Raw genomic sequence first — 14764 nt, forward strand, 5'->3', positions numbered from 1 at the left:
GATTGTAGGTGGTTAGTATATCATGTCAGGTTTATCGGGTGACTTGTTTTACATACTTAGGACTAATGATGAATATGAAAACAAGCAGCAGTTATCCATTAGGACTTCTCTTGTTTTCTCTCTCTCTTTCTCTATTTTGTTGTTGTTTCTGATTGAGAGAATGCCAAAGGGTATCTCTGAAGCATAGCGTAATTCATCAGTACCTGATACAGAAGGCAGTTGAGGATATAGATTAGAGGGATCAATTAGCTAATTTAGATAATATGATTTATTGTATAAATAAATAAAAGTCACCAAACAGATGTGTATTAAATTGATACTCTATTTGTCTGACAGAATTTAATTTTCTCTTTGAGGTTTCATTTCTATGCAGCAGTAAAACTTTAATTTTCAACATTTCCATGTATATTCATCTGATTCAGTAGAGATTTTTGTTTTGTTTGTTTTGTCCTATCAAATTAAGAACTATTTTCTCACTGGGCATGGTGGCACATGCCTGTAATCCTAGAGGCTTGGGAAGCTGAGACAAGAGGATCAAAGTTCAAAGCCAGCCTCAGAAACATAGTGAAGCCCATAGCAATTTACTGAGATCCTGTCTCAAAATAAAAAAAAATAAAAATAAATAAATAAATAATAAAAAATAAAAAGAGGCCTGGGGATGCGACTCAGTGGTTCATCAACTTTGAGATCAATTCCTGGTTCAAGGAAAAAAAAAAAAAAACAAAACTATTTTCTCATTTACAGTCCAATTGTAAGTTATCATGTCAGTAGCTCTTTCTTTTCCTCTGGAGTGCCAACATACAAAGATTCTAGAAGAGAATGGACCATGTGCATGGTCTCTGGCATTGATAGCAAGTTACCAGTTACTGAGATGGCTAAAGGCTAAGTGACTGAGATATAGTGACAGACAAAAACCAGTAGAGGAGGGCATTTCATGGTGCTGGAATAAGAGAAGAATTTCTACATGAATGTCAAAGTAGCAATGCATTATATAGGAGTATCATTACCAAAGAAATTAGCATAGACATGTAGCTGGCTTGTGCATTTGGGACCCCTATGACTTCCTGGCAAATGGCTTTACTGAGGCTTTGGAAATTTTATTTTTCTCCCAGAGAAGAGGTCTACTTTGCAGCCTCTGATCATTGGGTACTCTTTCTTTGCTACATGGCCATATAAGAAGTTGCCAAGCCATCTTATCTTTTCTGACAATATCTGTAGCTTATTTTGGGTAACTGGAATGGAATTAGAAGTAGAAGAAAAATAAAAATATAGAGTGGAAGCTAATACTCAATATAATCTGACTCCAAGGTAAACTATTCTGAATTTGGCAGTTTGATTTTAGGGTTTTTAGTCTAGGCTGACGGTGCCTCTGTTTCAAACCAGGTCCTTTATTTTGACTTTTGAATTACGGTAAGAGCTTTCCCAGAGCCCTGGTTAACATAAGAAAATTGATTATTTTTTATAATTATGTTTGTGATAAGTTTTAAAATTAAGATGAGAGAGTTCTTAAGGTGATAATCATGTAAAAGAGATAGTCAGATACAGCCACATGCAACACCTCTCTGGGGCAGGTGGGATAAAAATGCCCAGTAGAGTATGAAAACAAATGTTTTTTTTTTTTTTTTTTTCCAATTTTCTCACTTTCCTCACTCACCTGCCCTATTCTATGAGTGGTAGTGCTGATTGAATATTTGTTGCAGGAAGATTTACAAACATTTTGACAGAAACTATGGCTGGATAGCTAAATTTCTCATCAATTTGACACATCAGTATTAGCATGATGCTTGTCAACAAGCAAGTAGGCAGAAGAACCATATAAGCTAAGATAAGATAGGGTCACTTGTCTCTTTTCTTGTTCAAAAAGTGATAGGGAAAATCTCTGAGAATCTGCAAATTATTACTGACATGGAATCTAGGAATACCTGGGAGCTGTTCTATCAGAGACATTGAAGGAAAAGCTGTGGTGTTCATTGCTCTAGCATATTTGGGAGACAAGATGCTCCATTCATAAATTATTAAAGTATTACTTAATATGATTTCAGTAATAAACTTAAGGAGTTTGTATATTATGTAACTCATTCGTGTGTGACCTAATAATTTCTTCACATGGTTATGGATACTAAGCTGCTTGCTAAGGATGAAAATGTGTGGCAGCTCTACTTAATTATAATTTCAGCATTAATTGTTGATTGGGCAGAGTAATAGAGATAATAAGAGAAGTGTCCAGACAGTTTTACCTTCTGACCATTGATATTATCTTCAAGAAGGGAATTCAGGCCATTTGGAGTACAGTGGTATGTGTTTGATGAAGTATGGCTTACCATGGGCCTAGGTCTGCTCCTGAAGGTTGTAATATCAGATCCCATTAATTAATCCATCATGATTATTTTGCAAATTCACTTGTGCTAGTTGTATTTTTGTCAAGAAGCCATAGCTAGAACAGACTTGGCAAGCAAGAAATGATTTCAATAAGAGAAATCTAAAAGTTTAGAACTATTTTTATCTCTAAATGCACCCATATAATTTAAAAGAGTTTTGTGAAACCTATTAAATACTTTATATCCTGATGGAGGGGAGAACAGAACTGATAGTTGGTATTACTGGTTCATCGTGTTATAAAAGCTATTATTGTTTTCTTTTCTTTGCTTATAATGAAATGTCAAAGATGCAAGTTGTTCCTATTTCCTGCTTTAGGGTAGATAAAATGGTGATTATGACAGATAATGCTAGTCAGTACTGACTTTCTAATCCACTGAGGATTTCACTTTTCTCCATTCCTTGATATTATACGTGTATATATAGTCAAGCCACATATATAGTCTCACAGAGTACAATGAGAGACTTTGAAATGACTATGATTTCTGGGTGCTGTCCTTGAAAAGCGTAGACATATGCTGTATTTTCTTTCTCTCTTCTGTGTTTAGGAAGTAGTTTATGAGGATAGAAACCAAAGTAACCATTCTGAAATATGAGATGGAATCCACATGTTGAGACAGAAGAGTGAATCAGAAAGGGTCTAGATCTATAGTATTGGCCCTAAAGTGTTAAGTTTTGCCCAGTAAGTGAGAATGAATTAAATTTCCACTTATTTAAGCCACAATATGTTATTGTGATGTTAGATTCAATAATTAAATGATAATCGTGCCTTAATAAGAGCAAATGGCATTGCTTATTTGGTCATTTATCATTCATTCAAGTGTCATTTAACTCTCTAATGAGGAATCTAAACTCACATATAAGAATTTGTATTGTTTCTAAGTATTAGTAGCTGAGCATAGGAGATGGTGATTTAAAAATATATGTTGTATCATGCCTACTTCATGAAGCCTATGTTCTGGAAACCAGCTATAAAGATTAGAGAATTTGGGCCGGGGTTGTTGCTCAGTGGTAGAACGTTTGCCTAGCATGTGTAAAGCACTGAGTTCAATTGCCAGCATCATATAAAAATAAGTAAGTAAATAAATAAACAAACAAATAAAATAAATGTATTTAAAGAAAAAAAGGTTATGGAATTTGTTATCTATTGTTTGTTATATTACTTCCTTTAAATGAAGGACAATTTCTAGTTTCTAAGCATTTTTTGATAATACATTAGCTCATTTTTTGGAGATAAATGAAATGAAGGGCTCAAAAAATGAGAAGGATGATGTTTCCTACATTTTATTTATTTTATTGAAATGCTACACACCTCTCTAAATACTGTCCTGTTAAAGGAATTACACTGCAATTGGAAACTTCAACAGAGAATTCATATTCACACTATTTTATGCTAACCTAAAAATTTTGACAGTCACTAATGATACAGTAATGAAATAATAATAGGTCCAATTTTCTGGTTATACAAAGGGAGAAAATTGTTCTACTTCTTCAAAGTGTTGAGCTAATTGGGGAAGATAGTTGGCAGTAATCACAATGGCTTACTTGATAAGAAGGTAGCAGTGATAATTTATTTTTTTTCTTTTGCATTTTGATTATCTCTATGATGATTAGTGAAAACAAATACTAAATTAATGATTGATTACATTTTATCATTTAATGAAAATCTTTACAAAGCTTATCACATGCTAAATCCACTCTCAGTTAGCTATTTAGTTTACATTAGATGTTCTCATCTAGTAGCATTAATTTTGGATAGGATATAAATATAAAGAAATCTAAGAATTTTAGATAATTGACAAATGACAAATTAGAATATTTGTGTAAAAATTATATTTTTAAAGAATCTTACAATTTTTCAAGTCTCTCATTTTATACTGTGCCTCATTTCACAGAGGAGGAAATTGTATCTAGTTTAGAAACAATGACTATTTTGGGGTTATAAATGAGTAAAATGTAGTAAAATAGAACTTAAAATATTTTAACAATATGACAGTGATCATCCCCAAAACTGTTTCTACTCTTAGAGTTAGAATTTTGAGCTGGTTTATTTTTTCTTCTATTACAGAGTTGTAATATTTTCATTTTGGGGTCTGAATTATTAAACAAATCTTAGTCTTTCTTGAAGATATCATTGGCAATTAGAATTATTACATTTAGTTATTTCTAATATTCACTACTTAAAGTAACTCTTTCATTTTGATTTTTGAAATTTTAGTAGACTTTTGCAAATTTAAAAATTATATCATAGGAAGATTAAATAGCTTTCCTAAGGTCATATCTGGCTGAAGCAGAATTCAAACATCAGTGTTCTGAATCCAAAGGCTTATTATTTTAGCGATATTCTGCAATTCTGAAAGTCAAGAACCTAATAGAATTCCAGGGTGGGTCGTGATTCACAGTCCATTCTTTTCTTTATTTTAAGTCTTATACTTTACATACATGATGATTATATTGGGATAAGATTTAGACCAGAGAAATTTTCAGAAGTCATCAAAATTGTCGAAGCTCAAAACTAACACATCTTACTTAGTTTTCATTATTATAAAAATGAACTAAAGAGGATAAAAGACCTAGAAATTTCAGATTGATATCCTCTGTCTAAATTCTTAAACCTCAGCCTTAAACTCTATCAGATTTGATTTAATATCTACAGTGCTTATTTTTAATAAATGTTGTCTGATAGGCAATCATACCAACATTGCTACACAGAAGTTATTTTGGAAAGTGATAGATGCTTGTAAAATACATGCTGTTTGGAATGATTGGTTTTACAAGCTATGGTATAATGAAGAAGGCTTAGTAATCTGGTAGGCCTAGGGTCCAATATTCTGTTGATTATTAGGGTCACTTAGATAATTTGAGAAGCTTCTCTGATCCTACAGAATGAGAATTTAATATTAATATTCTTAATATTTTCAGTCCATTCCAAAATCTAACAAACAATAAGTGGCCTGCATATGTCCACTTCCTTCTTTAGAATTTGAACTAAACATGGAGAGGCAACCACTGGCTTCTCAATTTTTATCATTTTTTTTTTTTTTTTTTTTGCTGATTGCTGTTGATATTTCAACCCAATCAAACATCTATGAAGGAATTATACTAAGCCCACCCTTAACATCAGAAAATTTGAGATTCTTTGGCTTTGGCCTTCTCCAATGACAATTATTTAGCTGTCTATTTCCTTGATTGCTAACTGGGAAATACCTTCCTTATGGTATTATTCTAAGGAATAACCAAAACTAAATAGGTTGACTATTGTAAAATCAGTTTTTCAATTGTATAGTGCAATTTAAATGTAGAGGCTATTTTGTTATTTTTATTAGTGTCATTGTTATTTCTTAGTCCTGTGACTTTGAAGACCTATGGAAAGAAAATTAGTAAAATTTTACTGGACATTAACATTATTATTTTTTTAAATTCAATCAAGTTGACAAACTAAAGGAACAGACTAGGGAAAAGCACAAAAGCAGGCATAGTAATGCGCTTATATTTTTCCAGAAAAAATATTTAATATAAGAATGCATGCTATAATTTTCATTATATAGACCTTTTACCTCTTTTGTTAAGTTGACTCCCAAGTATTTTTTTTTTTTTGGGGGGGGGGCTATTGTAAATGGGGTAGTTTTCCTCATTTCCCTTTTTGAGGATTTGTCACTGATACACAGAATTACCTTTGATTTACGGGTGTTGATTTTATATCCTCCTACTTTGCTGAATTCATTTACTAGTTCTAGAAGTTTTCTGATGGAACTTTTAGGGTCTTCTAGGTATACAAGTCAAAGAAGACCTTAGAAGATGGAAATGTCTCTCTTGTTATTGGATAGGCAGAATTAATATTGTTGAAATGAGTATACTGCCAAAAGCACTATACAGATTTAATGCAGTTCCAATCAAAATCCCAATGACATTCCTCATAGAAATAGAAAAAGCAGTCATAAAATTCACCTGGAAAAACAAGAGACGCAGAATAGTTAAAGCAATCCTTAACAGGAAGAGTGAAGCAGGTGGCATCATTATACCTGACCTTAAAATGTACTACAAAGCAATAGTAACAAAAAAAAAAAAAAAAAACACCCATGGTATTGGCACCAAAACATACTGGTAGACCAATGGTAAAGAATAGAGGACACAGAGATTAACCCACAAAATTACAATTATCTTATATTAGATAAAGGTGCCAAAAACATGCATTGAAGAAAAGATAGCCTCTTCAACAAATGGTACTGGGAAAACTGAAAATCCATATGCAACAAAATGAAATTAACCTCCTCTCTCTCACCATATACAAAACTCACTCAAAATGGATCAAGGACTTAGGAATAAAACAGAGTCTTTGCATCTAATAGAAGAAAAAGGAAGCCCTAATCTCCATCATGTGGGATTAGGCCCCAACTTCCTTAATAAGACTCCTTTGGCACAAGAATGAAAACAAGAATCAATAAATGGGATGGACTTAAACTAAAAAGTTCCTTCTCAGCAAAAGAAACAATCTGTGAGGTGAATATAGGGCCTACGTCTTGGGAGCCAATCTTTACCCCTCACACATCAGATACAGCACTAATCTCTAGGTTATATAATGAACTCAAAAAGTTAAACACCAAAAAAACAAATAACCCAATCAATAAATGGGCCAAGGCCCTGAACAGACACTTCTCATAAGATGATATACAATCAATCAACAAATATATGAAAAAAAAATGTTCATCCTTGCTAGCAATTAGAGAAATGCAAATCAAAAGCACTCCAAGATTTCATCTCACTCCAGTCAAAATGGCAGCTATTATGAATACAAACAACAATAAGTGTTGGCGAGGATGTGGGAGAAAAGGTACACTCATACACTGCTGGTGGGACTGCAAATTAGTGCAGCCGATATGGAAAGTAATATGGAGATTTCTTGGAAAATTGAGGATGCAACCACCATTTGACCCAGCTATCTCTTTCCTTTGTCTTAAAAGCAGCATAGGACTTAAAAACAGACTACTATAGGGACACAGCCACATCAATGTTTATAGCAGCACAATTCACAACAGCTAAACTGTGGAGCCAAACTAGATGCCCTTCAATAGATGAATGGATAAAAAAAATGTGGCATATATACACAACAGAATATTACACAGCAACAAAAGAAAATAAAATTATGGCATTTGCAGGTAAGTGAATGGAGTGAGAGAAGGTAATGCTAAGTGAACTTAGCCAAACCCAAAAACCCCAAAACCAAAAAAAAAAAACATGTTTTCTTTGATATAAGGAGACTCATTCAGAGTAGGTTAGGGAGAGGGAGCATGGGAGGAATAGACGAACTCTAGATAGGGAAGAGGGGTTGAAGGGGAAGGGAGGGGGCATGGAGTTATTAATGATGGTGGAATGTGATGATCATTATTATCCAAAGTGCAGGTATACAGACACGAATTGGTGTGACTGTACTGTGAATACAACCAGAGATATGAAAAATTGTGCTCTATATGTGTGATAAGAATGTAATGCATTCCACTATCATATATAAATAAATTAAAAAATTAAATTAAATTTAAAAAAGAATGTATGCTGTATTAGAAAAATCTACATGTTTTCTAAAAAGAAAAAGATTTTAAGTTAAAACATATGTTCTTTACAAGTCTACAATCAGCCCTTTCAATTGCGAGAAATTGTGACATTCTATTTAAGCCAGAAAGTAGTCTGCTAAGAATTGTCATTCGATGCTGTGACCTTGTTTTCCATAATTGCTAACAAAGATCACATCTCCTATTTAGGTTGGAAATATTTGCTCCAAGTGCCACCTCTTCCTTCTTATTTCTCATAATCAGGGAAGAAGCCTGACATCACAGCAGTTACCATAGCCAGGAGCTCAGGATTTCTAAACTTAATTAGCTTCTGTAATTTACGTTTCATCATTGACATATCAGTCTTTAAATAGATCGAAGGCTGTGCATATTTGAAATGAAATTTACACCTTTAACAACTGAAGAAGACCTTTCATTTTATAAAGAAATTCACTTATTCCTAATGAATGATGAAATACTATCTCAATCATTCATTTGTTTAACCTTTTGTATCTCCTAGAAATCAACTTAAAATTGCAGGAGTGTACTAAGAAAGTATTATTTATAAAACTATTATACCTAATAGTTGATCAAAAGAATTACTATAATACTATTATTTATAAAACTATTATACTTAATAGTTGACCAAAGGAATTACTTCAATTTTAAACATTTCATTTCACCAAATTACTACAATATGAACATTAGACAAATTAAAAATAAAGAAAATTGGCATTGAGTTACTATTGCTCCATGAGTCATTCTTTTGTAATTGCTCCTTAAATACACACCATGACTTATGAAAAGAAAGCATTTCTAACACATTAAGACAGAACACCTTTTTCAGGATTGTATTTTTTAAAAGTTATAACTAGAATATTATCTATAGGATACAGAATATTTTACAAAAAGGAAATCTGCCAAATAAAACTCTAATGGAAGAGGCTTAATCCTTCTTTTACTCTCTGGGGGTTTAAGAGCCAAAGAATTATACAAATTTGAAAACTAGATATGTGTCCCTCTAGCACATTGCCAGTGTGTTTTGTGCTTGTGTGTGTGCATGTCTGTGTGTGTGTGTGTGAGCAGATGCCTGTGTGCTCATCTATTTGCCCCACTTTTTCTACCACTGCCATTTTGCTAATATTTGGTAACATGAACAACCAAAAGTGAACACAGGAGGTATAAGGCTCTGGAAGTATGTATTATTATTTCCTCCTTATTATATGGTTGAGGAGAAAAAATGAGAATTTATAAGGAGATTTTATCCTCCATTGATTTAGCGTCAGATAATTCAAATTTATTTTACTTGGTGATATTCAAAAAATTAAATCAGACTGGCCCAGTTATTGATCACATTTAATTACTGTTGCCATCTATAGTAATTCCTTTGAAGCTGGGTGCGGTGGCATACACCTGTAATCCCAGCAATTCAGGATGCTGAGGCAGGAAGACAGCCAAGTTCAAGGCCATTCTCAGCAACTTACTAAGACTCTATTTCAAAATAAATAATAATAATAATAATAATAATAATAATAATAATAATAATAAAAGTCTGTGGTTGTTTCTCAGTAGTTAAGCCCCCCCTGAGTTCAACCCTTGGTACTAAATAATAAAAATAATAGTGATAATAATAATTCCTTTTATATTGAAATTCAGAATTTAGATGTTAAAATTATTCTGACTAAAGTTTTTGAATTAAAATGTTACATTTAATCATTATAATACTGAGGACGCACTGAGCATGAAAAACAGCCAGGGTGTTTAAATCTCTTTCTGTATATAGTCTTATTTAATATTAACAGTAGTTCTATGAAAATTTTATTAATTTTAAAGCTACTTTTTAGATGATGACCATGGAGCATTGAGAGGATAAACAAATTGTTCAAAATTTCTAACGTGTGTGATGATGCAAGTGGTTAAGGTAGATACCAAATTCAAGTCACTGTCATTCAATGCTCCTTTCTTCTGTTTTCTTTAGATGAAGGTTTCTCTTTGAGATTTCCATTATCAGTCTTTCAAATTCACCAGCTTCTTTAGGATTTGGTATTAATTTTTGTATTTTGCTTCTACATTGTTACAGATTATCTTAAAGTTTCCCCTGCATTGCAAATTCAATATTCTGAATTTGGTACAATTTAAATTTCCTTGATGATTTTCTATTTTCCTTGCTTTAGTTAACATTTTAACTTCATTTTGAGTTATTTCCTCAAAAGTAGAAAGCAGATGCCTCCTCATTTTTTTTTTAAGTTTCTGAATTGTCACCACCATCATTGTCATTGTTAGCATAATCACCACCACTCTGTTCCTTGTATGCTACACGTAGTCCTTTATCATCTATTCAGCATTCACTGTCTCATGACTTCATGTGGCAGGACTTCGTTTCTCTTGTGGCTTTCCTGTGCCTTCAAGAAACACCTGCCAAAATTAATTCTAGTTTTGCTGCATTGGCCTGGTTTTTGCTTCTTTTCACATGATACAGCACTTTATTGTTCAGAGAAGATCCTTCAATTGATCTCCATACTCCATTATTCCTGTAGCTACTGTTATTTCCTATTTGCAGTTATGATGTATTTCTACCTTGTTATTGTTTTTATTTGGTTATTTTAGTGAGATCCCATATGAGATGGTAAGAAACTTGCTTTTATGTCCCTATTGCTTTCCTAAAGTCAAAGTGATAAGTGATCTTGAAGCTTATTAAGATCATAATTAGATTGTACTAGACTTTTTCTTTTTCCTCACAGTGGAACAATTTAGGAAGGTGATAATTCCCAGTACTATCCCATAGTTTCAAATGACTTTTATGTATTTTCTTGTTTTAAATACATTGGATTGGTGGAAACTATTGTTTAAATTTTACTATCCCAGATAGAAGTAGAAAGAGTTGAATTAGTTAGCCAAAAATAAGCTGCAGTAATAAATAGACCCAAATGTATAATTTGTCAACAAGATAGAAATGTATTTGATTGCTCACATCAGGGCTTATATTGGTTCCTGTGTTTTGGGCAGAAGAACATGAAGGGTAGTAGACCTGTATTCAACATGATAATTTGAGAATTCACACTAGAAGTAGCTCTAAATACTAAAATACTCAATATTAAAATATATGAGCTGCTAGATTTTCTGGATTGCCATAGATCAACAAGAGCAAGAAAAATGTGGAACATCACAGGAAGCCTTTTTTGGCTAGTTCTGAAAATGTCACATATTCTATCTACTCACGATCTATGAACCACAATTGACTACAACAGAGTCTGGGAAAGATTGTTTATCTGTTTTCCCAGAAAGAAACAAAATTTTGGTGGTGCAGTTGAATACCCATGGAGTTTTGTACAGCCTGTTGGAAGTGTATCACCTTATCTATGTGGGTTGCATGTCTATTTGCAGAGTCTGTGTTGAGATCAAGTGTCCCATTGAGCTTCCTTTATACTTCTAGCCTCAACTGTAGGAGGTTTTTCCCATGGGACCTCCACATACAAAGATGCTTTTCATGGACAATGGATAAATATGGAGCTATTCACTCTCCACTTCTAGACTCAATTACTTCCAAATGCTTTCATATTATGTATTGTTGTAATAGTAGAATTTCATTAATATCTGTTCTCAAACTTTTCTGGATATTCCTTTGTCGCAATTTAGACATGGGCATTGGTTGTTTCTTAGAAAAAAAAGTCCAATATTTAAGAAAAACAAATAAATTCTTGGTTTTTCCCTCTACCAATCTTGAAAGTGATATCAGTTTAAACATTTTTACTGCATCATTTAAGTGAGGAATTGGGATAGAAACTTAGTAATGTGCTCTTATTTTGCTTTTTTATTACAAAATAAGAAAGGAAGTTAATATATCATGCAAATGCTATTCTTTTTTAAGTTGTTTGTTGTAGAATATTTTATGAATTGAAAAGAACAAGAAAAACTTCATGCTTCTTTTTGTTTATATTTTCACTTAGGATACTTGTTTGCTTAAATTGACATAATCTTATAATCTATAACATAAATAAAGACTTCAGGTAAAGACATGGGAATACCCATAATTAAGAAAATTCACTTACAAAGTATCATTTGCAAAGAATGTAGGAGTCCTGTGCTGCCATACTAAAGTAGATGATTTAATATGCTGTGGAAAGAGACATGGGTTGAGTTAATAGGAAAGCTACCTTCACAGAATAAGAAAAGTGAAGTGTTGTGACACTCAGTTGTAGATTTGTGGACTCCTTAGTTAGGAGATTAATAATTTCTTCTGCCTGTATTTGGAGTCTGCTACTTCAAGATAAACAAAAAGACTTTTGTTACAATATATAATGATGATTCAGATTCAACCTTTATAAATTCAACAGAGAGGAATTAGATTCTGATATATTTTAAATTTTATCTCAGCAATAGCAAAAAAAAAAAGGTGATGAAACTTAAATTCAAAAGATTTCTCCATTGGAAATGAGCACGCTTCATGTTTAAAAATTGTGTCATTTTTCAATATCAGTTAAAGCCACTGAGATTAAAATAATTCAAGATGTATTTTTACTTTAGGATTACTTAGAGAGTTTGGTGCATATGAAGAATGCTTTGTCTCCCTACTTCATCTGACCACTTTTTTATTACCTAAGTATCTCCCAAAGGATCACTCTGCAGGACATTGTAGAAATTCAGACAAAGAACTTTAAAATGAACCAAAGCTGAGGTCTCCTACATTCCCATAACACTTTAACTATAGCAACAGACCAACAAACTAGTTTTCCTTGACCTTTTCAGAGATTGGAAATGTTTTTCAGATCTCAGGTATATTTTGCTTCTAGGGACCTTCTTCCTTCTTCTTACACAACAGAGTGGGTGCACCAGCCTCATAAATCAGTTTGCTGACCATCTTTTTTAAGGTTGAAACAAAACTAATCTTGAGTCAACTTACTTCTGTTTTTTCACTGTGTAATGTTTTAATTTCTGTGATCAGAAGCCATAAAGGATGTTTATAGTAGAATGAACCTAATAGACTAGGAGAAAGCCCCAGGGATATTATCTGACTGAATAAAAAGTTTTCTTGCTTATTTTAACATCCATTGTACCTGAGGAATCTTCCTTTCACTTCCAATAATTTAACTTTGTTAGGTGGGTTTTGTATACATAAATATTTGCAAATACCTGTATTCTTAACTAATGTTACATTTTCAACATAATCTCAATGCCATTTCCTTCTGAACCAGATAGATATGAAGAATAAGAGATTCTAAGAGAGTTTAAAATGTTGAGTATTTCAAAAGAATAAAAGATGATAAATAAAACAGAATTCCAGATGACAAGCTAAACAGAAGTAAAATTTTTTAATTACAGACAAATACAAAACTCTTTCCAGGCTTATCACTTAGAATGAAGACAACACTAATTAAATCACTCTTTTGACCTCAGCAATTGTAACTTTGTCATTAGAAGATTGCAAAACAGAAACATAGATACTGACTCATTAGCATTAATATAGTATGTTTTATTTTATAAAGCTCTTCTAAAAATAGCAATTCTTTGCATTGATTCATTATTATAAGAAGTTTAAAAGATAATAAAACTGAATGTCAGAAATGTAAAGCACACAATTAGGTCTTGAAACAAGATTATTTTTGACAGTCATTCTTTGGGTCATTGCAATATATTATATTGTCAATGCATTTCTCAAGAGAATAAGTAATTTTAATAAGTCAATTTAGGAATATCAAGTACAAACTAATACATCATAAGAAAATTTTAGCAATGCTATGCTAGGATTGTAACAAGGTAGAATTTCTACTCCATAAAAAACTACCAATAGAGATGGTCATATTTTTGTTCTGTCTAGAATTCAGTTAGGAAAAATCTGGGAACATAAAAAATGGAAAGGAGGACTTAACAGCATTTACATGTATATCGCATTTTTCCTAATGTAAAAGAACATGTACTTGAAAGTCAAAAAGATGTTTGAATCTTGGGACTATTATAAATTTGGTGTACATTCACGGAGAATATATTTACGCATGTTGAGTCTAAGTTTCTTTCCATTTTTAGCAGCAATGATAATAATATTTAACAATTATATTCTAGCAAATAATTATATGGTTTTATATTACTTCAGATACTATCAATTACTATCAATTGTTGTTGGTTTTTTCAATACTTTAACAGCCTAGAAGTATATGGTTTTGTTACCATTATATACATTTCAGAATTCTAAAAATACTGTCTATCATCAACTTAGGAATTTTGACTCAAGGTTCTCTCACTTCCCAGCTTCATGATCTTAATCAAGTTATTCAGTTTTTCTCAATTAGAGATTCCTGACCTTCAAAGAAGTCATAATATGTACCCTTAAATCTTAATCAACATTATAATTCCACTTAAAATGGAAAAAAAAAAAACTGTAAGAGAATGTTACTCTTATCCTATGGTATAGTTTGGACATGGAATTTCATGTACTTAAAGACTTGGTCCCCAGTGTAGCAAGGTACAGAAGTGAGCCTTTTAGAAACTGATTGGATCATGAGAACTCCAACTTCACCAGTGGATTAATCTATTTGATGGATTAATATTACAAAAAAAATTATTGTAATGTGTGACCTGTTGGAGAATTTAGTTCATTGAGGATGTGCCCTGGAAGGTTTAATCTTGTTCCTCGTCCTTTTCCCTCTCTCTCTTTGCTTTCTTGCTGCTAAGAACTGAGTAGCTTTCTCTGCCACTTCATTCCACCATGGATTCTGCCTCACTGTAGGCCCAATGAAGCCAGATGACCATGGAGGGAAATCTCAAACATTGAGCCAAAATGAACTCATCCTCTCTTAAGTTGTTTGTGTTGAATATTTTGGTCACAGTGAAACTGACTTATACAACCT

The sequence above is a fragment of the Marmota flaviventris genome, chromosome 4 (genome assembly GCF_047511675.1).
Source record: "Marmota flaviventris isolate mMarFla1 chromosome 4, mMarFla1.hap1, whole genome shotgun sequence".
NCBI lineage: Eukaryota > Metazoa > Chordata > Mammalia > Rodentia > Sciuridae > Marmota > Marmota flaviventris.